At 41.2% G+C, this 24866-nt stretch overlaps 1 protein-coding gene and 1 long non-coding RNA gene across 2 annotated transcripts in view; one reads left to right on the forward strand and one right to left on the reverse strand.

The window, feature by feature from the left end:
• Nucleotides 1–3576: 3576 nt before the first annotated feature.
• On the reverse strand, nucleotides 3577–11225 carry LOC147583503 (uncharacterized). The gene is made up of 3 exons (XR_015248279.1): nucleotides 11112–11225; nucleotides 4548–4661; nucleotides 3577–4003 (listed from the first exon to the last, which is right to left on the reverse strand). It is a non-coding gene; the product is annotated as an uncharacterized LOC147583503 (long non-coding RNA).
• Nucleotides 11226–11508: 283 nt separating this feature from the next.
• The window catches only part of CNTN3 (contactin 3), a 356028-nt gene continuing 342670 nt past the window's right edge, over nucleotides 11509–24866 (forward strand). The window contains exon 1 of the mRNA XM_086697583.1: nucleotides 11509–11645. The gene's annotated coding sequence lies outside the window, so the exon portion shown is untranslated. The remainder of the gene's footprint in view (nucleotides 11646–24866) is intronic.

Here is a 24866-nt window from a genome sequence, read left to right on the forward strand (position 1 = left end):
GAAGAGTATGTGTAGCCCCCAGGCTGCTTTCTTGTAATGTATGCCAGTTTTGAGATTCTGCCATTTCTTACTTAAAGTTAATGATCTAAATTTCAAATGCAAGAACCTTCTAGAAGGGAGTGGGGGGAAAAGTAAGTGAATGGGCAGATTTAGCCTCAAAGGACCTATCAATGAAAGAGCCAAGTGGCTAAGCACCCTATGGTCACTTTTTAAACATGTGGTATAAAACTTGTTCCCTAAGAAAATAACGAAAATAAATGACTACACTGATTCTAAAAATTAACTAAGTGCATATAAACGTATGCAGAAGAGGGAGGGTGTGACTGCATGTAAAATTATATTGTTCTCCAGTAAATATTAATTGCCCGTGGCTTGTTAGATTGGGGATCCAGAAAAGATTGTGAGTACTTCCCAATAGTAAATGTATGACATGAATAAAAAAAAAAAAAAGACACTCGGGGTACCTGGGTGGCTCAGTTGGTTAAGCACTGACCTTGGCTCAGGTCATGATTTCAAAGTTTGTGAGTTCAAGCCCCATGTCAGGCTCTGGGCTGACAGCGTGGAACCTGGAGCCTGCTTCGGATTCTGTGTCTCCCTTTGTCTTTGTGTCTCTCTCACTTGCACTCTGTCTCTGCCTCTGTCTCTCTCTCAAAAATAAATAAACATTAAACAAAATTTAAAAAAAAGACATTGACAAAGGAAAAATCTGAAAACCTACTCATGGACACCATGCTTACTATTTCATATAAGAAAAAAATCAATTTTTAAGCAGTCAAAATTAAGATAGAACAGCAAAAAAAAAGAGGACTATCTTTTTAATACATTTCAAGTAACTTATGAGATTGAAAGTCTTTAGCTATCACCCCAAAGCGTTCATATAAGTCCAAGACATCATATGCTAAAAAGGCAGAGCTAAATTTGAAAATTGTAATTATAGGCTCATATTGGCTTTGCCCAGGGCAACCAGCATTACCTATGTAGCTGTCCCCTTTTTGGTTTAATGCTATGCTGTGGCTGTCTGGAAAGCCTCAGTAATTTTATATTTGAACATGTGTTCTGTAAGTGAAATCCACTGGACAATAGGGTATGTGCATCAGCAGAGGATATATGTGCAATCTGAATGTCTGACATGCACCATTCACTGAGCTCCATATGCACAGACTTCCAGCATATCCATTCTGTGTGGGAATTCAGTCAGACCCAAGCTGAGTAAAAAGCAAGCTGATTATGTCTACAACTGAGTAAGCAAGGTGCTGACAGCCCTGAGAGGCCACATTTTCCATTGTAATTAGAATTTTGCTTCAAATGCAGAAAGAGAGCAATGGCATTCTCAGAAATACTACCAAAGAACCTATGAAGTCTTACATGTTACGACTTCCCTGTACTAGCCAACATGCATGTGAAAATTATGACAACGGAGGAGAGTGAATGCCAGGACAACCCATGTTGCCTTCTCCTTTCCTTCTTTCCTTCTTCATCAATGAGCCAAAAATAGAGTATGGGTAAAATGTATGCAAATCAGATTAAGTAACAACAGCTGAGTTAGCTTTGTCCAGTGTTTCTATTGTTGTGGGAAGAACAAAATACCTATGCTATGCATGTAGAAGCCACAGAATACAAACCGTAAGTTCTGCATGTAAGTTAAAAGCTCTTATACATGCATTTGAAATTGACACCATACAACATAAAAAGACACGGTGAACTTCATGCTAAAAATTAACAATTTAAATTCTCCTTTACTTAGAACAACATTAACCAGCAAATATAAAACATCATCACAACTCAAGAGAGACAGACCATGGGAGAAAGAAAAAAGCTTTTATTGGTACACACTTTTTCCCTTTGTTTTGAAAAAATGGTTCCACAGTTTTCACTTCACACCTGGAGCCACACACCATGTAGTCAGTCAGCCATTAGCTGTGTATAAAATACTTTGGCTCTTAAAGCATAAGAGCTCTTTTCCTAGGCAATTGCCTGGGTAATGTTATTCCTCCACCTCCCTTGTTTTTTTTTTTTTTTTTAATTTTTTTTTTTCAACGTTTTTACTTATTTTTGGGACAGAGAGAGACAGAGCATGAACGGGGGAGGGGCAGAGAGAGAGGGAGACACAGAATCGGAAACAGGCTCCAGGCTCCGAGCCATCAGCCCAGAGCCTGACGCGGGGCTCGAACTCACGGACCGCGAGATCGTGACCTGGCTGAAGTCGGACGCTTAACCGACTGCGCCACCCAGGCGCCCCCCTCCACCTCCCTTTTATTATGTGTGTTTTTCCTGCTGGGGATGGTGAGAATGTAAAAGCCAGGAACAGCCCCAACGAAATGTGTTTGCCTGGTGGTCAAAAGAGAATTAGCTAAAAATATTAGTAATGCTTATTTCAAAGATTTAGCAATCTTTGACAAGTGAAGTTTGAAGGTTTCTCTCCCCCAGTGGTACTTCATCCATGTGACTTCCTAACCCCTAAATGTAAGTTATTTCTATTTTGAGTTTTTTAACTGTGAAAATAACACGTCACTTGATAATTCTCCCAATGCTTTTATGATCGCATACCTGCATTTGTAGCTCTAGTTTCTGTTCGCCTGGGTGTCAGACACACAACAGTCACTTTGGGGGTTCTAGCTTATAAACTTTCTAGACTGGCCCTGAAGTTTTGCACACATTCGAGCTATAACCAGAGTATCATCTCCATAAGAATATCATGTCACACTCACAGTTACTCAGTTATCTAAAATGGCTTATTGGGAAGAGAGTTGCTTTTGATTACTAACTTTTGGCATCCATGACCAACTGATTCCTACACTTGTCTTTTCAGTGATTGTGGAAAATTGTGCTAACAATTTGAAGATGGTTAAGCGTCACCTAAACTCTCCTTCAATCTCGTCTTTAAATAGGTTGGTTTTTAGGTTCATTTCATAATAAGTAAAGAAACAATAGAAGAGATGGTTTTATGGGAAAACATATTTGGGAACTTATTATCTGAGCCAAAAGATTTGAGAAAAAGGAGGCTCCCTCTTCTTCATTGTTTTTGACCTTAAAATGTTTTGGTTATACTGACTACATTCTGCAGCAAGTAGACTTGGTTAGAAAATATGAGGGTAATGTCACTCACACAGTATTTTACAGACCATGATAGGAAGTGTGTAAGCAAGCAAATGCTTGGAATAGCAAATGGCAAAATCTAATACCTACAACTATAATGACCCAAAGAAATGTTTCATCAAAATAAGTGCTTAGAATTTTTCTGCCTGACTTAATGGCAGTGGCGGGGCATGAAGGAGGAAAAAGGAGGTAGCATATTTCTTCTGGCATAGCCCGTGAAAACGGCTATTAATTTATTTTTTATTTATTTATTTTTTTAACGTTTATTTATTTTTGAGACAGAGAGAGGCAGAGCATGAATGGGGGAGGGTCAGAGAGAGAAGGAGACACAGAATCGGAAGCAGGCTCCAGGCTCTGGGCGATCATCAGCCCAGAGCCCAACGCGGGGCTCGAACTCACGGACCGTGAGATCGTGACTTGAGCTGAAGTCGGACACTTAACCGACTGAGCCACCCAGGTGCCCCAGAAAACGGCTATTAATTTAGAACCCACCCACTAATTCAACTCCACGGCTAAAGGAGATGAAAGGAGGAACTACATACTGCAAGCCAGCCTGGTCCTTGGCTTGACTAAGAAGTGCTGTATTTGTCTGCTAGTAATAAGTCACCACAAACTCAGTACCTTAAACAACAGAAATGTATTTGCTCACAGTTCTGGAAGCCAGACGTCCAAAATCAAGGTATCGGCAGGGTGGGTTCCTTCTCGGTGGCTCAGAGGCAGTCTATTCCACGACGCTCTTCTGACTTCTGGTGGCATGTGGAAATGCTTGGTGCTTTCTGGCTTGCTGCTGCACAGTGCTACTCTCAGTCTCCACTTCCACATGGCCACCTTCCTTCTGTGTCTGTCTGTCTCTATGTCTTCACAGAGAATCCCCCTGTCTCCATATGTCTGTATCCAAATTCCCCTCCTTATAAAAGCACAGCAGTCACTGAATTAGAGTTGATCCTAATCCGTTAAAACCTCATCTTAATTTAATTACATCTGCAAACACCCTATTTCCAAATAAGGTCATGTTCACAGGTACCGGGGGGGGGGGGGGGGGGTAACACCTTCAGTACACCTTTTGGTGTGGGGGGGTGCTGGCTAACTTAACCCATGATTCTTCTCAAACTTTGCCACATAGCTGAATCACAAGAGCAGTTTTAAAAATACTGATGCCTGGGTACAAAACCCCAGAAATTCCAAACTAATGAGCATGAGGTACAGCCAGGGCATCTAGATTTTTCAAGTCCCCCAAGTGATTCCAATGTGCAGCAAAAGTCTCAGAACCACTAGGCTAAAAGATTCTAGTTATTAGTTTCTCAAAAGGATATTTTAGCATAATGAAGTATGTGTTTCAATGAGAAAAATCTTTTTTCCTTTAATCATTTTGACAAGAATGAAAAAAAATATATCAAAAGTACATGATCAAAATGAGTGACATGTAATCAAAAAGAATTTTAGAAACTTACCACTTGATGCATGTTCATTCCATGAACATTTTTAATGTGTATGGTGTGCTGGGCCATGGGAAAGGTGCCGAGGTAGGCATCAGAACCTGAGATATCAGCTGCTCACCCACCAACCTGTAGAGGAAGGAAAGGGTTCATGGTGTTTGGCTGGTTGTGACTAGGTACAGAAATGATTCCTTTCTCACAGTAGTGCTCAGTGACTAGCAAACAGGGGAAACAGATCTTATTTTTGTAGATCAAGTGGCCATCATGAGATATTCTACAATGACGACAGAATGGATCACTCTGTGTTATTTTATATCTATGGCTACTCATATTAATGCCTTACCAGATTATTACAGAAAAAGTATTTCAGTGGGGTAAACTGGATGAAATAGAAAACTACTTCTTATGTTGCCTTTTTCAGAGACGGAAAAACCCATTTGATATAGATGCTTATAAATGTTGTCAAATGTTATTTCATACTACTCTGTAGGCTCATAAGGATCTGATGGTAGCCGCTAAATCAACACAAACTTCTCCTTGCTTGTCTCTTAGCCGGCGCTACAATGTTTTCTATCTAGCACAGTAGTTCACCTCAACCTACTCTGTATCATTGTTATGGACTGAATGCTTGTGTTCAGCCAAAGAATTCACATGTTGAAATCCTACGCCTTAATGTGATGGTATTATGGGGTAGAACCTTTGAGAGGTGCAGAGGTCATGAGGGTGGAGCCCTCCTGAAAGGAATCAGTGCCCTCTACAGGAAGAGACCAGACAGCTGGCTTGCACTCTCCTGCTCCCACGTGAACACACACTCTCTCTTTCCTCTCTGCCATGTGAAGATACAACAAGATGCCATCTATAAACCAGGAAGAGGACATTCACCAGAACCCAACCATGCTGGCACCTTGACCTCAGATTCGGAGCCTCCAGAAGTATAAAAAATAAATGTTAGTGGTTTAAGCCACCCAGTCCGTGGTAATTTGTTCTAGCAGCTAGAGGCAACTAAAAGAATCATTATTTTCATTCTTTATACTTCATACAAATACACTTTAAAAAAAAATACTTAAAAATACAAGTTCCTTTATTCACAAAGGAACACTTTTTGTTTTTCATTCTCAAACTCCCCTGTGAAGCATTTTCTTTTGCCTCAAGTTTAGAAAATGCCCTTTATCTCAAACATATCAGCTAAGCTGTTTTTAGGTATGTAAAGAATTTCAAAGATACACATAGAGCAGAAGCCCACTTTTAATGTCAATAAATTTACCACTGTCAAAAATTAGCATCATAATAGCAATGTGAACAGAATTAAAATATAAATATATAAATAATATTTTCTACATTTTAGCATATGAAAAAATCTTCATCTTTATTCCAAGAAATGTTGGCAGTCTTGGGGAAAGCATTTTAGATAGACTGATAAAATAATTATTAAAACCCATACTAAAGAAACAATGAAATAAAATCATGGAACGTAAGCCCACTTTGAACAAAGTTCATATTTTCAATGAAGTGACATGTATATAATAATTTTTTTAATGTTTATTTATTATTTTTGAAAGAGAGAGAGAGCAAGAGAATGAATGGGGGAGGGGCAGAGAGTAGAGACAACAGAATCTGAAGCAGTCTCCAGGCTCTGAGCTGTCAGCACAGGGCCTGACACAGGGCTCAAACTCATGCACCATGAGATCACAGCCTGAGCCAAAGTGAGACACTTAACCAACTGAGCCACCCAGGCACCCCAATAATTTCTTTTTTAAAACATGATCATATTTAAATGGGAAAGACAGTGTTATTCTCATTTATACCTGAGGAAAAGAAAATAACATAAATAAAGTTACCAAATTTGAAATCTACATTGCTTTTGTATAGTCACATACATTAGGGAGTCTTTATATGCAGTTGTCTTTAGGGTGCTAGGTTATAGGTTTTCTTTTTTGAAATTTTTCTTTCTTTATTTTGTGTGTGAGAGAGACAGCACAAGCAGGGGAGAGGCAGAGAGAGAGGGAGAGAGAGGGAATCCCAAGCAGGCTCCATGATCAGCACAGAGTCCGACGTGGGGCTTCATCTCACAACCACGAGATCACAAGCTGTGCTGATATCAAGAGTCGATGCTTGGTTGACTGAGCCACCGAGGTGCCCCTAGGTTTTCAATTTAAGAGCTGTGAACTTCAAATGGCCCCATTTTTTCACAGTTTCCAACAACCTCATCCCTACCAAAGTGCAATCGCTAAATTGCTAACTACATTTGTGGACACCCTCTTTACAAACTTTCTTAACCTTGTCACTATGTTACCATTTCAAATTTCCATGAAATCTACCTTCAAGAAACTGATGGAGAGGAGCCAAAGACTTCTGATCAGAAAGAGAAGAGGACAGGTAGCAGGCTCCCTCGCTCTACCTTCCCTGAACTGGGGAAAGTTACATAAACTTTATGTGCCTCAGTCTCTTCTTCTGTATGAGAAATTAATATTTATTGAGATTGTACTCCAGACTAGTCACTGTAAACCCAGAAGAAGTAAGTTGAATTCTATGGTTTCATAAGTAATTCTAAATACTATTTTTAACTCCCATTAATTTATATCCCTAAAGTTTGGAATGTGCCAGCTGGCTTATATGTTCGCGTGAAATTTCTGGACCATATCCTAGCTCGTCAAAGTCTAGTCTGGGGACCAGCAGCACTGGCATCTTCTCAGAGCTTGGTAGAAATGCACAGTTTTGGGCCTTACCCCAGGCCTGCTCAACCAGATTCTGCATTTGAATCAGATCCCCTGTAGCAGGCATTATTAAAGTGTGAGAAGGGCTGGACTAGATGGGTAACAAAATCTACTCAAACTTACAGGGATGTACACAGAGCAGAGGCTGGCATTCAACCCCTGGATTCAAAGCCAAGTCCTGCTACCCATACCTTGCGTAATCTCCGAAGAAAGAGCTTCCAAATACATAACTTCACTTTTGTGTTTTAGTGCCTTCATCTATAAAAAGGTGGTAAAACAACACTTATTCCATGGGGCTGTTGTGAGGGTTGCAAAGTACTGTGTACAAGCAATTAATACAGTGCCTGGCACATTGGAAGTCCTTTCAATCATTAAACATTTATGGTACACCTATCATGTATATGTCAGGTACGTGCCGGGGGCTGTGAACGCAGCAGTAAACAAAACAAAGTCCCTACTTTCGTGAAGCTTTCATTCTAGCGAGGGATTCTGGCAATACAAAACAGATGTTAAAAAAAAAAAATGTCACATAGGGATATGTTCTGCGAAGTATAGAGAATGACAGCAGAGCCACTGTAGACAGGAAATTCAGCAAACTTCTTCAGAGGAGAAAACAAATGAGTAGGTACCTGAATTTGTTATGTTTGATTAGTATTCAGAGCTAAGTCCCAGGCACAGTGCTAAGCATTTTATATGCATTCAAGTTTCCAGAATCCTCCAATTTGACCCTCTCACCAGAAAAGTGGAGAATTTGCTTGAATAAGGATATTCACTACACAATGAGACATTTAAAGTGAAAATTTCATGAAAAGATTTTTTTGCTTGTCTTATCCAGTCATCGCAGCCATCTTATTTTTACTCTGGCTTGGATTCTGACAATGTATTAATACTTTTTAGTTTGACTGAAAGAACCCCCTGAAACATGCACCCCGGCACTAGAGATAACAATTCCATATGCTCAGCAGCACAATCTCTACATCTGGACATGAGCAAGAACTTTGTGATGGTAACGTGGCAATGTCCACAGGACCTGTCTTTCCACCCATGGAAACTGAAAGGCTCCACACCTCTTTTTATAGAAATAGGTATGTTTTCGTAACTTGGCCCCATTCCAATTTATACTTTTACCCGAGAGTGTCAGGCTGTGGATTTAGCAGATATTTTCCTTCTTTTTCTTTTGCTACACAATAAGCAGGCAAACAAATAACTGTTATGTGGTGTCAGTGGCATGAAATGGCTTCTATATTCCAACACAGATGGGGTATCTTAATAATGGGAAGATGATCGCACACTTTAAAGTGCTTTGATATAAAAGGTGCCATATAAAAAGGAAGTTATTATTCTTAGTTATAATACCCTAAAAAAAGGATTTGCCATCTAAATGGCTGCTGAAACTTAACTGCAGAATTGCTTATAATGCTACAATCAGTTGAGGCCAAATTCAATAAAAACTCCATCCGGCATTCACACTGAGAAGACCCACATGTGCCTTTAATTTTTTTTTTTTTTTTAATTTCCTGGGCTTCCGGCCCAGAAATTGGATGGGAATTTTATTTAAACCTGCTCTTGTGTATCAACTTTTGGTAAATATCAGGTTTTCAGTTGACTCACATTATGCTTTACATTTTGAGCAAAGAGAGGAAATAAAATGATGCGTATCTCTCTAAATACATATATTTATACACCTCTTACCTGTTCTGCCAATGAAACTGTGGCTCACACTAAATGTTCATCGTAACTCCTCCAAATTTAAGATGCCCCCCTTCTGCTGCAACCATAGATTAAAAAGTCCATTAAATCCCTTTCCAGTACTAATCAGTTTTCACCAGCATAGGGAATGTAACCTGAGTTTGGAAATGACTAATTATTTGGAGAGGGTGGTGAGGGGTTCGGCTTTAGATTTCTAATTTCGGAAGCTTCTTTCCCATCTTCCCCCTGTCATTTTGCTGCCGGGGGCCACATCCCCCTCCTTGATGAAAATGCTCTTTCCCTTCCCGCCGGACAGGGTATACACATATGCATTAGAAGGAAAATGCATTATAAGGCATCAACTTGAAAATATTAAGAAAAGAAGCACTCCTTTTGATGGATGTGGGCATGGCAGTAATTGCACCTGCTAGGTGCCAGGCATCAGCATAATTTGCATGTGAAATTTTCTCAGTTCCTTCCAGAATACACCAGTTCTACTCAATAAAACATTTTGTCACACTCGGGGGGGTTGCCAACATGTTCCCAGATTGCAAGCAAAAAGATTATTTACAGTAACCAATAACAACTGAAACGACCATAAACAACCTTTCCATACCTGTTCTATTTTTTTTTTCTTTTCCTAAGTAGAGAGACTTTAAGGAGCCCAAATTTACTGCAATTTAATTCTGATGGGAAAAAGCACATTATTTTATTTATAGTAGCGTGCTGTATCTATCCTTGCCTCCCCCCTTTTCAAACATAAATAAAGCCACCTTTTGTTGCTGTTGTTCGTAATCCAGCCACGACGCTTAACAGGAAAAGTTTCCCGTTAAAGTGAGAAGTTGGACAAAAATGGCCAACATCAGAGAAAGTGACCCAGTGTATTCCAGGACCCTACTGAGTGTTCATGGGGGGGAGAGAAAATCACTGCTGAAGTAGTTCTGAGGGGAACCCTGTCCCGCTCAAGCCTTTGACGCAATTTCTTCTTGCCACTGAGACTAGTCAGTGCCCTGCCTGTGGGGATGATTGTAGGGACCCCTGCCCTACACCTTACAGACCTGGGCTCTGCCTTTTGTTTTTTTACCACCCTCCCCCCACCCTTAACCAGAGTTTTCCTGGCAATTCAATTTCTATTCTGAATTGCAGGGGACCAGGCAGGGCTACTTATTTGGGGGGTAAAAGAGCAAGAATGAGAAATAGTCTAAACAGGCATTTCCCTTAAACCCCCTCTCAGGTCTCTTTCACCCAGAGTAATGCCCTTGATGATGAGTTTTGTCCCCTGACAGGAGGAATCACCGGGAGAGAAGAGGAGACAGGGCTGGGAATTTGTTAGGCCTAATTAAACAAACATGACTAGATTTTTTTTTTTTTTTTTTGTACCACAAAGGGAAAGTAAACTTATGATACCTTTTTAAAACAATGTCAAAGAATTACAAAATTGAGCCCCAATTACAGTTTTACTCACAAGGAGCATTGTTAAAACGGTATCCTAGGACATCCTTCTAGAAACTGTGCACACATAAATATGCATACAGAGATGCGCAAATGAGCACAAAAACTGTAACTATGTTTCCAGAACTAACTTTTCTCCTGACAAGACCTCTTGAAGGTCATTCTATGCCAGTAGTAATACGTGTACCTCCCTCTCTGTAAATGCTGCTTTATATCCCAAAGTATCCCACTGTATTTTAATTAGACGCTCTGTTAATAACGGACAGGAAGGTTGTTTCCAAGTGTTTATCACTCACAAGTAAAGCTCGCTGAACAACCTTTGCCCGGGCACTGGAAGGAAGTTTCCCCAATGCGAGGGCTTACGAATCCAGCAGGCTTTCACCGGAAGTCAAGGTGCTCTCACCAACCACTGCCTGTATGTACTTAGCCAGATGCAGGTAAGACCCACCTCACAGGGCCCTTGTCAGAACACAATTGTGATTATTCTTATAACTGACGCATTGAGGCCTTAGGCAAATTAATTTCCTCATCATTAAGTCAGGAGACAATAATAGATTCAGGGTCGCTCCGGGGACGCCGTGAGCCAATTCCCTTAAATTGCGCTGTCCACTACCTGGTACACAGCGAAGCCTTAATCATTATCCGCCTTAATAGGACAGTGGCAAGCTCTGCGCACTTTCGGCAGCGCAGCTGTAGGAGGCTTTCCTAGAAGTGGAATTCCTACCTTTAACCCCGTGCTCCCCAGGCCCCAGCTGTGCGCGCACGAGGCCACCAAGCGGTGACAGGCTGACCGCCGCCCCATCCCGCGCCGCCGCCCAGGGCCCTGCGGAGGCCGGACGCACGTGGGCGCACGCGGCAGAGCGCAGGGAGACGCGGGCTCCTGGCCGGCGCGGGGGCGCGGGGGCGCGGGGGGCGCCGCCGGCGCTAGGCGCGGGACCCCGTTGGCTGCTCTGCCGCGCTTCCCGCCCCTCCCTCCCGCCCCTTCTCCCCTCCCTCCAGTGCCCGCGCTGGAGCCGGAGCCTGGGCGGCAGAGGCGCAGGCAGCGCTTGCTCGGCGCCGGCAGCAGCCACAGCAGCCTGGCGCGCGGCGGCGGCGGCGGCGGCGGCGGCGGGCGGGCGCCGCAGGCTCGGCCAGGAACGGCGCGGACCGGGGAGCTGCGGCGAAGGCTCGCGCGGGCGCGCACGGCGGCCCCCCAGGCCCCAGCGAACGGCGGCCGGCCCACCGGCGGAGCGGGCGCCTCGTGCGCTGCAGAAATCAGGTAAGTCTCAGAGTCCCGGCTCCTTGCGCCGGCCCCGGGCACTACGGTGAGCCACCTGCCCTGGCAAACTTTACGCACAGGCTCCAAGGCTCCTAGCCCTAAAGTTAGTTTGTTTGCGGGGTGTGCCCCCGACGAGTGGAGAATAAAAGATGCGTCTCGGAGCAGATTTGCTTTGGGGAGATAATTTTTTTCTTCTTGGGCGAGGATTGGTTTCTAGGATGGGAACACTTTGCATCTCCACCTCCAGCGTGGGGAAATGCGAGGTGGGTCCCACTGGCTAGCCCTTAGCTCAGCGGATTTGGCTAGTGAAGTTGGAAAAAAAAAAAAAGTTGTGAAATGCAAGGGTACTTAAAAGATGAATCCTAGGTCCGCGGTGCAGGGGGTGGAAATGTGATACAGTTTTTTGCCACAAACCTCTCCCTGCTCTCCAGCTCTGGGGAAACTAGGGCGGAGGATTCTTCGATTAGCGACCAAGTTTTCCAAGCCTCATTTTCTTTCCACTTTTCAATCTGCAGTCTTGGACAGAATCTTCTGCCGCGTGTATTTGCCAGGTTTTGTCTGGAATGGGCTATAGTCCAGGTTTCCTGAGCTCGGACCTGGTCTTGGCTGCTTTTCTCTTCTCTAAGGAGCCGTGCAAAGCTAACCAAGCGGCTAACAGACTACCAGGAACGGAAACCAGGAAGTGTCAACTGGGTACCCCAAGACACAGCACCATTTAGAAAATTTTTTGACTGATTGAAATGAATGAACAGCTTATGGGCTGTGCTTGTGCAAAGCCCCACACGACCCTCCAATCCGCCTGTCCTTCCCTGTACTGCATTTACTTATTGATGTACAACAAGGAGATGTGCCCAGAGGAATGATTTAGTAACAAAATGGTACCGGCTACGGTGAAGAGAGTCAATTTCTGGTCCGAGCCAAAGAGAGGGGGACAGACAGCTCTGGGAAGGGGGTGGCCAGTTTGTTCACCTGAAATCATGATGTGAGGAAAACAGAGCTAGAGAAAGCAACGCAGAGAGGAGAGCAGGGAGGGGAGATGTGTGATGTTCAGGAGGGAGGTCAGAAACCCCAGCTCATATGGTGAGTAGGTAAATCCAGAAATAATTTAAAAATGATTAAGCAGGAATATATATGTGTATATATATATATATATATATATATATATATATATATATATATATACAGTAGGAGGACTCTACAAGCTGTGGTTTCTGTTTATCCCCACAGAGATGAATATCACACGAGCCGAAAAAGAATCTTGATCTGTAAATAGATTAAAAAACAAGAATTAATCAGAACAATGAGTCAGAGCCCTACAGTGTTTGAAAGGAATAATTGCCTTTGGAAGAGCTATTATGTCTCAATACTGAAGTCAAATGTGTTACTTTTGCTTTGCTAGTTGTGTTTACTAACAGTAACATGGCTTTGGCTGCAATTACCTGACATCTGACGTTGTGGTTTTAACCCTTGGTGGGCTGTGGTACCAGGGAGGAGGTTCTGTAGGTTAATATTCACATCCATTTGAGCAACATTTACAAAGTGCCTAATATGTGCCAGTCACTGATTGCAATGGGACAAGTTCTGGTAAATGTGGTTCATAGAAGATATCTGATAGGGTTCAGCCTTGCCAGTGGAAATATATTTGCTCAGGAATCAATGATCTTTGAGTGTTTGCTTCAAGTCAGTTGAGATTCAACATGTAGTTTGAGGACCCTCGAAATGATCACTATCCACCCGGGAGCTAGAATGAATTGCTACACATTTTTGTTTTAGGTAAATGGTGAGGCTAAATGCATATGTGTGGCCCTCCTGTCTGAAGGTGGTATAACAGACACAGTGGCTAATTGATTTGTAGGGCAATAGATGCAGGCACTGGCTGCCTCAGACAATAACATTCACCTCCATGTTCTTCTCAATGTCTGGATATCAGTAATGTTAGCACAAAGACATGAAGGCATTAAGTCCATTCTCCAAGAGAACTCTCAACTTTTCAGCATCCTTCACAACCCACCCGATAGCCTGATTATTCCTTAAAATGGCAGCAGAACATTTAATAGGACCAAAGTGCTGAGCAATTTCACTTGGAGCAAAGATTAGCTACGGACAGCAAGCTGTAGCCTTTCCATTGCTGATTTATGTTCAGTTTTATCACTGTCACATTTCATATATGCCCAGTTATTACAAACTAATAGCCTCTTCGCTCTGCTAGCAAAATAAGCGTCCTTCTCTTTTATAAGTTCCTAACTCCTCACACATTCGGTACGCATCTTCTCTCTTTGTTTTTACTGCGTAATTTAAGTGTGAAACTTGAAGTTCTCATTAGCTCTTGAAATGTTTTGTGCCGAAATGGTGTACAGATATAATTGCCCCTTTAAAGCTGCCAGTTCTGTATATCACTGTATTATGCACATGGCTGGTTCAGTGGTCTGTGTTTTTCTAGTCACCGGTTAGTAAGGTCTTAGCAGTAAAATAATGTTAACTCCCAGTATGGAGACAGTTAGATGGCAGGAGGATTAATTGATGCTGGCCATGTTTGCTTGCCATCTCTGATTCAATTACTGCCACCAGTTCACTTTCAAGCCTTTTGATCTTAGGGAGTTTGTCTCTTTAAAGGTGAGTTTTTCAGAGGTGCTCCTATGGTTTTAAAATGTATTTACGAGTCACTTATTCTGGTAGACTAGTTCTTATGCTTGATAACACTGCCTGAGATACTATCCTTTTTGCAAAGATGTTTGGCAGTAATTAGAGCATTGGGCTGGCCACAGGATAGTTGAAGACAGAACATTTCTTTGAAATTAAGGTGTAACAGATCTCAGTCTCAGATCTCATTTGTGTAAAAATTTCAGGAACAAATCAACTATGCTAAGTGGTTTTTGGTTTGTAGCACCACTCCCCCATTTATCTACTAAATATAGCGGAACATTTCTTTTGAAAATTTGCTGCAGGAGCAATCCTCCCCCTAGTCGAAACTTTGTATGCCAGGTTCCAATCCATGGTACATTTTTATTTCTCCCCTTTTATGTACATGTTATAAACAAGAAATAAGGGTTTGTAATAGAAGTGCTGGCAGAACTTTATGGCATCTCAAACAGCTCTGCTACTTGGAATGTAAATATTTGTAGAATCTTTACTGTGCAAGAAGCTGCCTTGCAAAAAGTGAGAAAAAAATGACTCTTTTATTAAGTAGGATAAAATAATTCAGGAAGTATGCATATTCCTTATTGCAGACATATTGGCATTCTGAGTAATAGATTATATATGTTACAGCAATTCCATAGCCCTCTCTTAGGTGCCTTTATAACTCAGATTGTAAATTTTCTGTGTTCTAAAACAGGAGAACAAATTTGTCCCATTTGTTTTTCTAACTTGCTTGACTTTGATTGCCTTTCAAATGTTCAGGGATGAAATCTGTAATTCAAAAACCACTTTGATTATATTGCTGATAAATGAGGCTGTCAGTATGCTATCTTTGGGAAAAAAGAGTGCTTGGGACCATTGCAATACTTCAAATACTCTTATTCTAGGGAATTAGTCCAACTCAGATCTTGTGCGTCCTTTCGATTGTGATATTTCTCAGATTTGTCCACGTCTGTCCATCTCCACTCACATGATTCTATTTTATTCCAAATCACTATCTCCTCCCAAGGGAAAACTGCACTGGTTTCCCTGCCTCCTCTCTTGCTTCCTCCCCCAAATCATTATCTGCACGCTAGTCAGGGCAGTATTTTTTTCTTAAATGTAAGTTAAATTAATACTCCTCTCCTCAAAGCACTTACATGATTTTATATTGCATTCAGAACTATTAAACATCTACAAAGCCATGTAGGATTTAAACACTACCCCTGCGTCCAACATCATCTCATGCCATGCTTTGGGGAGAAAGAACTTCATAGGCTTCTCTCCATTGTCTGCAGTTTTGTTGACCTCCTTCCTATCTTAGGGTTTATTTTATCCCTTTGCCTGGTAGCCCATTCTATCGTTTACCCCCAAACACACACACACACACACACACACACACACACACACACACACGCACACATGCACACACGCACACCCCACATAGAGTTTGACAGCTGATCACACCTTTGGTCACAATATAAATATTTATTGAAAGAGTACTCTCTAATCCCTCTGCTTGTCTCTTTTTGTTCATATCGCCCAAAGCACTTATCATAACTTGAAACTATCTCCTCATCTGATTCCTTGTTTACTATTCTGTAACCATCTTACGAACAGTCACCACATCTGTTTTACTTACTATTGCAAAGCAGCTTCTATCACAGGACGTGGCTCACAATGGAGTTTGATAAACCCATGGGAACTATGCTTTTGGGGGTGCTGAGTTTATAACATGTGGCTGGAGCACCTCTGTGACCAGAGATCCTGTCTGTCATGTTCATATTCAGCAGAGGTCTGCAGCTGACTTTTACAGAGTGTTCTGTCACCTTGCTCTAAGATCTCTTAGAACTTTTGGATATCTGCTACTTCAAAGCCATTGTGTCAGAATGGGAATCATCATTTTTCCTCCCAAGCTGGTTGTAGCATAAGGTGATACCTTCTTTCATCTTTTCTCATTGTGGTCCTCAAGGCACATGGCACCAAGTGGTCTTCGGTACTGTCCTCTTTTGTCCCTGCAACCAGTCAACTGATTAAAAATACAAGAACATTCATTCATGTGATTATCCACCAGCCAGGTTCCAAGCCCTTTACTGCCTTTGCAGTTCTTACCTAAAGTTCTTACTAAATGCAGGAGATCAAGAAACCACCTTCCGCCCCTCTCCAGTCTTTCTGACACATGCTGCTGTATTATTCCATGAACCAGAAACCTTGTATCATTGGACACCCACAGCCTACAGAGAAAATGCCACTGATGGAGCCTGTCTGCATGAAACTTCTCTTTTCTCACCCATCCTTGAACTTCCAACTTAACAGAGCTTTTTAAAACTTTCTTGAAAACTCAGGATGTTGCTTTTGGCTTCAAGATTCCTGTACCCTTGGCTCTAACTCCAAGCCCCACATTCACATCTCAACTCATGTCCACCCTTAATTCACTGTTATTTTTGCCAGGAATGCTCTTTAATTCTAATCCTACTGTTTCTGGGAAGCCTTTAGTGTCCTCCAGATTAGGTTTGGAGGTGTGGCTTCCACTCTCAACTATGTTTTAAAATTTTCTTCTTCAGAGGGATAATGGATTGGAATTCAATTGATACTGTGCAATTGTTTAATATCTGTCTTTCCTGATAGTCTGTGCATGGAGTGGCATGGCATATTAGGGTTTTGGTGACTATTTGCACAATCAAAAATGATGAGCTGATCTCTTTTATTCACGTGCAGTTATACTGTAGTTATTTATGTTATGGCTTCTTTTTATTGGACTTAAAATTTTTAGTGTATAATTTAAAGATTTTATTGTATTTTGCACAGTTTTGGGGTGGCAAACTATTAATTGACAACAGATGAATATCTTGATATGGTCTGAACTTAGAAAAATTCTGTGACAAACATATGCCCTAAGGGGGCATAAGCTTTGGTTGTCGGTACTGATGGCTGGTCCTTGATGCAAGGGTCTTAGTTTAGTGCAATGGGAATAATTTTGGAATTCTCAAGATCCATTATTTATTAGAGTAAAACAATGAATATGAAAGAAATAACTAAATGCTTCACAACAAATCAAAAGTACATCTTCCTAAACTATCAAGAGCTACATAGTTATAAATGGGGGAAGACAGGCTTGTGGGCATTTAACAGTCTTACCAATTGTCCTTCAATAGAAAGCCCCCTTGGGGCACCTGGGTGTCCCAGTCCATTAAGCATCCGACTCTTGATCTCAGCTGAGGTCTTGATCTCAGGATCATGAGTTCAAGCCCCGCAGTGGGGTCTGCACTGGGTGTGAAACCTACTTAAAAAACACACACACAGAAAGCCCCCTTATCCTTATAGAGATATTCCATATCTCTCTCACTGCTTCCCAACTAAGTGATCTTTCTAGAAACATTAACTGTTCTGTTGAAATAACGGGCATTCCTTGATCCTTTACAGGATTTTCTGAGTTATTTGTCGGTGATGAGACCTGGTGACTAATATTTTTAAACTTTTTATTTTAAAGCAACTACACTCATAGGGAGTTTCAAAAAATAGTACAGAGAGGTCTGTCTGTCCTTCACCCAGCATCCTCCCACAGTGGTATTGTGCTTTGGCTATAGTATAAAATCAAAACCAGGGAATTGACATTCGTGTGCTACTGTTAACAAGCCAACAGACCTTATGTAGTTATCAGCATCTTTTAAGCCCGACTACATGAGTGTGTGTAGCTCTGTGCACTTGTACCCCATGTATGCAATTGTGTAGCTAGGCTTTGAATTTAAAGAACAAACACCCTGATAGCTGCAGTTCCCGTGTTAAACACACTGTGATGTAATATTTTTGCAAGTGGCTTCTAGGTTTCAAGTAGTCCACTTGGATGGACCTTTTCCCTTGCAAATGTTTGTCCTGTTGCTCTTAAATATCATGAACTCATTCACCTTGGAGTTGCCTATATGTAAAAGTTGCCATGGAAACAGAAGTCTTGGCATTTTATAAAGCAGGATGTGACATTTGGGTGGTTCTCTGTGGTCATCAGCTTGGGAATCTGTGTTTACTTGCCATATGAGTTTTAAAAAGTTCTGCAGGTAAGTGTGTGTGTTTGTCAATGTAATCAGATTTGGACAGGATTTTTATGCCACCAGGGCCACGATCTTACTCAATATTTCCTTACACTTTCTAACACGAACAGACTCCTGGTCCATTTTTGTTCTTACATAGAAATAGTCACTCTTTAAAATAACTTAACATATTGCAGAAGATGGTAATGACCCTTTTCAGGCAATTAAAATCAACCCGAACAATATAGCTAGTGATCTAATCTGATGGCTGCTACTCACTTGGGCTGGCCGCTTCTGTGAATGTAAAGCAGCAGAAAGTTGCTGATTACCAATCGTTACCAATTGCAGTGAGTATTCTGAAGGCTCTGGAATACAGATAAGGCCCATTTATACCAAAGTCCAGCATGTGCTACAGCAGACAGCACTGCTGTTACCACTGCCCATTCCCTTTGCCTACAAAAGTGTTTACGTTTATATATGCTAGGCAATTTGTCGTATTCTTCAACTATTCTTAGTGAAGCTTTTTTGTGTTGCTAAGAAAAACCATCCAAAACCTGTGTATGTCAGCTGGATAATTTTGAAGTTTGAATCTTGCAGGCCAAAGGTTTTCTCTCTTTCTCACTTTCTCCTACCATTAGAAAAAATGTTCTAATGTGCAATGGAAAGATATACATGTTTATGTTTAGTACCAATTTACTGGATTATTTCACCAATATTAAACAAAGATCACCCCTATGGAGTTGATTCTGTAGCACTTAGTGGCAATATTAGTTTTTAAAAAGAACAAAAGAATGTCTATAAATATATACATATATATATATATGTATTTGGAAGGGTTTTATTTGAAATATATGTGTATATATATTTGGAAGGGTTTTATTTGAAACAAGCCACATATTCTGTGAAGATGCTTGTAAGTGGAAGGCATATTTCCATATAATGGGAAGTTCTGGAATATAGATGTTTCTCTTTTTAGTCAAATATTGCCATGATTGTCTGCTGCTATAAATGGTTTTGCATTATGACTTGCTTGGAAATATCTTCTGTTGTTTTTCTAGAAATTAGTCACAGGGTTTTCCTCCTGAATCATTATTTTTATTCTTCCATTTTATTATTAATAATCTGATTATGTCTTATTATTCCTGTTCCCGCCCCACTTTGACCACACATATATAGACATAGACACACACACCACCAAAGTCATAGACTGGAATAAGGAATAGAATTAATACCAAATTATAAAATTCAGAAGATAAGAAATACAAATGTTTTGTAAGCATTAACCAGAAGAGAATAAAATCAAATGAAGGGGAGGAATTTTAGATTGTATATCAGATTAATACACCATGTTATGTAAAGTTAGCCCATATCTTCCTCCTCCTCTTTCTCAGATGAGTTCTTAGTTTCCTTCCTTTCTCTCAGGTTCTATTTTTGAATTGACTCTTCAGTACTGACCCCTAGTGGGTAAATGTTTTCAACTGTCTAATTGAAAAGATTACATCTATTTGGAGGGTTCTTTACAGGGGCAAGGAAGGTGGCTATAAACGTGATCAAACTCGGTCTTCAGAGAAAAATATTGGTAGAAAAAGAAAAAGCGCACATCAGCCCCTTGGGAGACTGTTTGCAAAGCTGGCTGCAACCATACCTTTCTTGGCACTTTGCGTACTTGCTCCTGTCTTCAAGCAAATAAATCAGTTTCCCTTCCCCTTGAATCTGGGCTGCCCTTTTGAATTTGAGCAATAAAAAAAATGTAGCCAAAGTGGTGTTATTGGGAATTTTGAGCCTAAGCCTTAGGGTGATGGGGGCTTATGTTCTTGTTCTCTTACTGGCTTGAAACCTCCACGTAAAGATGTCCAGGTTTGCCTTTTAGAGATTGAGAGGCCACCTAAAGACAGAGCCTACAGCCAATATTAGCTAATGGCCAGAATTGGTAGTCAGTTACACAAGACCATCAGTCCCAGTTAAGCCATTGGATGATTGACTTACATGAATGACATCAGGCAAAATTAGCAAACAAACCACGAAGCTGAACTCAGGTCAAATTCAGAATCATCAGGAAATAAGTTATGTTTAGGTTATTAAGTATTAGGGTAGTTTATGTAGCAGCAACACACACAAATACATGTTCATAATTTTAAAAAGCACGTTTAAAAAATGTAACTAAAGGGGCTTCTAGGTGGCTTATTTAGTGAAGCTTGTACAGACCCTTGACTTTGGCTCAGGTCATGATCTCAAGGTTGTGAGATCAAGCCCTGTCTTGGGCTTCATGCTGAGCATTGAGCCTGCTTAAGATTCTCTCTCTCACTCTCTCTCTGCCCCACTTGCACATGTGCATATATGACACTTTTTCTCTATCAAAAAATGTAAGTACATATTTTTAAAATGTGAAGTCTAATTTCTTTTTGTTGTTTTATAAGTATATCCATCAACTTTTCTTTGGTAAGAAATAATCCAAAAATTTCTTAGGCTTTGGAGGACAGATATTAATCACCTGCCTGAAAAGCTGTGGGTCAGAGTTGGGTCAGCATGGTTCTCTTCCATGCTGTGGATTGACTGTGTCCCTGCTCCATGTGGCTTTTCATTTTGGGCTCCGGGCAGAAGTACAGCCACACAGTGTATAGCATGGCATTCCATCCAGGTCTACCAGCGTAGGGCTTTAGACACCTACCCATGTCTGCTTGGTAGATAGGCTGCTAATAGCTCGCAGGTTCATCCCTCACTGGGGAACTTCCCTTTGCAGAGGGAACTGTCTCAGGCAAGGTTATGCTTCCTCTTAGGTGGTGTCCATGCCAATGAGAGGCCGCTGCCTGGGTACAAAAACCTGATCCCTTTGCTTTAATTTAGGACAATTCTGAAGCCTATACCAGCTCCAGAAAGCCCCTGAGGATCAACAGAGGCCTCATGTACAGTACTTTAAATTTCAGGATCCTTCTTTGCCTCATCATGCTTTTTTTTATACTTTTCTTTTGAGAGCATTCTTTTCTTTCGAGAGCATTCTTCAGTAGACCCTTCTCATCTCAGATTTTGTTTCTGGGGAACCCAGGTTAAGAAAGGCCCTTATCTGGTATACATTCTCACAGCAGAAGGCAGAAACCCAAGAGGCTTACTTGAACTGTGAAGTTGCTTTTAAAACTTTGCCTAGGACTGGTCATATGTCAGGTTTTTTTGTTTTTTTGTTTTTTGGGTTTTTTTTCCCACACTTTTTTTTTGGCTAGCAGTCATAGTAGAGCTGATAAAGGAGAAAGAGGATAAGTGCATTTACAAATAATAATGTAATCCACCATAATCTACCTCTCTTAGTCTTCTACGCACTTTCAGTCTCATGTACACTAGTTATACTCAACCCTTCCACAAGAACTGTACCCCCAAATCTTATCTAATTATGAAATAAAGCTGAAAACCTAAGATTTATTTTAGTCACCACACTTCTGGCACAAGTGCAAAACGTTGAACCAAACTATTCCCAGCACATTAGAGCTTCTGCTGAGTCCAATCACAGGTTGATATACTATTGACAAACTACATGCCCAAGATGAGGGGCAGAAACATATTTCACGTATAGATCTAGGGGTGAGGAAGGAATATTTGTGAATCAGAATGCAGTTCACTTATACGAATTAGCTATTAAATGCAATAATCCTCTACAGAAACTAACCAGAAAACTTCAGTAACCTAAAATAAGAGAAATTTATATAGCTCTCACTTTTGTGAGAGACTGGGGTAGCTCTCCTGAACTCAGTTGGTCTTGCTTATGTTTTTATGGGTTAGCTAGGAGTTGGCAGAGCTTGGCTTGGGCAAGCTGGGTTTCTCTGCTCAGGCTTCACATCTGAATGGCTCAGATAATTCAGCATCTTATTCTGAGGCACAGGTTGAAGGAGAAATCCTTTGGTAGAAGCTATTCTCATGCCAATTGCATAGGTGCAAAAGGACAGATGGAATCATAAGAGATCTTGGTCACTCATGGATTATTATCACTTATGCTGTCTTCTGTTGGCCATAATGAGAAACATGGCCAAACTCAAAGCCAAGGGTACGGAACTGTCCTCTGTCCATAAAGTCACATGGCCAAGGGCATAGATACAGGAAAGGTGAAGAGTTGACGCCAATAATGCAATCTGCTATAGCACCAAACCTCATCTCCTATCCATTAAGCGTTGTAAATGCCTTCTAGATTTTAGTTGCATTTCAAATTAAAAAACGGGAAATGTAAAATGTCATTTTATTGCTTATGAATGAATTATAACTCTCTAATTGCTTCCTAAGTGAAGGAGTCCTGTGTGAAGCTCAGTAATACTCAGAGGTGGAAAAGACAATGAAAGTTCTCAGAGCATGTACAGCCCAATCAGAAGAACCCATATGTACTTGGAAATCTAATGAATACTATTAGGAAGTTTTGCCCAGTGGTTTGTGTATGCTTCTCAATCCAGGCAAACTCTGTCTGCCACTTAACGGTTTGTGACCTTGGGCACATTAATTGATTCTCCTAAGCCTCAGTTTCTTCATCTGTAAAGTTGAAATATCGGTCCTACCGTATAGATTTGTTGTAATAAATATGCGAGGTAAGGTGAAGCCCTTAAGACAACCCATAGTTCTCCTACTTGTTGCTTGTAGCACTTTTACTATTGATGTCTGTATTATTCATTACATACATTTTATATATATTCATAGAATAGTGGACGTATGGTGTATGAAGAGAACTGAGAAGAATGAGAGGTAACTGGTAGAACTATCAAGAATGATTAGGGAAGGCTTTATATTAATCTAGGACTGAGCTGAATCCTCAAGGGTCAAAAGTAAAAGCACAGTCTGTCTGCTTGATAAACATTGGACTGACCAGTTTGGGAACCAGTGAGTCACGTCCATGCTTGTTGTAGTTGAGAGTTGTACCTGGTGAGTTGTAAGTCGTGATATGGAAAACCGTGATTTGGGCTGAGTGCAGGATACTCTTAGGGCATAGAGGCAGATCTGAGGCCATGCCCTGTTATAAATCTAAAGCAGACTGGGAATAGATAAACATCTCTGTAAAGAGCTTTTTTTTTGTCCAAAAATTTTTAGAAAGCATAGCATCTTAAAACACGTTTTGCCAATGAGGCCAAAAAGATTCATAGAATGCCTCAGGTCAAGTACAGGTTAATGACCTAACCAGAAGTGGAATCCATATTTCCCATGTCTGCAAGTAGTACATTTTTCACTCTGGAACAGCCTCCACTTACAAGAAAAGTTTATGTAACTGGAAACGGGAACTATTGCCTTATCCTCCATAATGATTGTGAGTGAACTTTTTTACTCATCTCAGACCCCAGGGGGACTCACTTTTCTGTCTCTATGTAGGCTCTCATCTCTAGGACTGAGATTGAGTTCACTTTTCAGGATGTTTTTCTGCTTCCCTATTAGCTTAACTCTCCCTCTTCCCCTATTTCCAAAGCTGGCCCTCATCAGCTCTTTTTATGCCATGGAGCCTTTGGTTGTCTCATTTTCCTTTTCCCTCATATGAAATCATTTATTTTTTTCCCTCTTTTCCTCCTTAATATAAAGAGAGGAACACAGAAACTGACAAAAACTATCCATCATAGGTGATTTCCTTACCACTGCTCCACATTAATACCTGGAATCCTCTTAAAGATTACCTTTACTTCTGTCAAAATCATACCCATCTTTTTTCAAGTTCAACTTAACCTCTCTCGTCTCTCATTAGCTCTCATTTACATCTTTATCCAAAGATGTAAATTTGCTTTATTGCTGTTCAGAAACTGTTGAGAATCATTCATTCATCCTTTTCCTAGAGAAGGGTGTTTCTTTCCCATGCCATTGATGATGACATCATCATCAAGGCTTGATCGTTATCAAGCTTTGGCCAATGAAATGTGAACCCTTCATGTTTAGTCACTTCCTACAGGGGCTTTCAGAGCCAGTACATAGTTCCTTGTGTTCTCATCTGTTTCTGAGGCCCTGAAAACCCATGTTGAAACGGAGTTTCCTGGAGTCTGGACCTGAGTGGCTGCCATGAAGAGAACCCTGTGTTGACCAGCAGTTGACATCAGACATGAGCACAAGATACACTTCATTGTCACCAGCCATGGAGTTTTCACATTGTTGGTTACTGCAGCATAACCTGGGCTATGCTGATGAGTAAACCACTCCTACCTGGATCTCTCAGAGCCTTTCAGCCCCAACATTTATAGAACTGACTTCATGATGGGGCGCCTGGGTGGCTCAGTCGGTTAAGCATCCGACTTTGGCTCAGGTCACGATCTCGTGGTCCATGAGTTCGAGCCCCGCGTCGGGCTCTGTGCTGACCCCTCGGAGCCTGGAGCCTGTTTCAGATTCTGTGTCTCCCTCTCTCTCTGACCCTCCCCCGTTCATGTTCTGTCTCTCTCTGTCTCAAAAATACATAAACGTTAAATTTTTTTTTTTTTTACTAAAAGAACTGATTTCATGAACATCCTTGCCAGCGTTTTGTTGGTACCAGTGTTCTCTATGTTCTCCCACCACCGGAAAACAATATCAGCATCACACCAATTGCTCAAACTGTAAACTTGGAATGTATTTTTGATCTCTTTGCAGCCCATATTGAATACCA

Source organism: Puma concolor, chromosome A2 (genome assembly GCF_028749965.1).
Source record: "Puma concolor isolate L17-30 chromosome A2, mPumCon1.1.hap2, whole genome shotgun sequence".
Classification (NCBI taxonomy): Eukaryota; Metazoa; Chordata; class Mammalia; order Carnivora; family Felidae; genus Puma; species Puma concolor.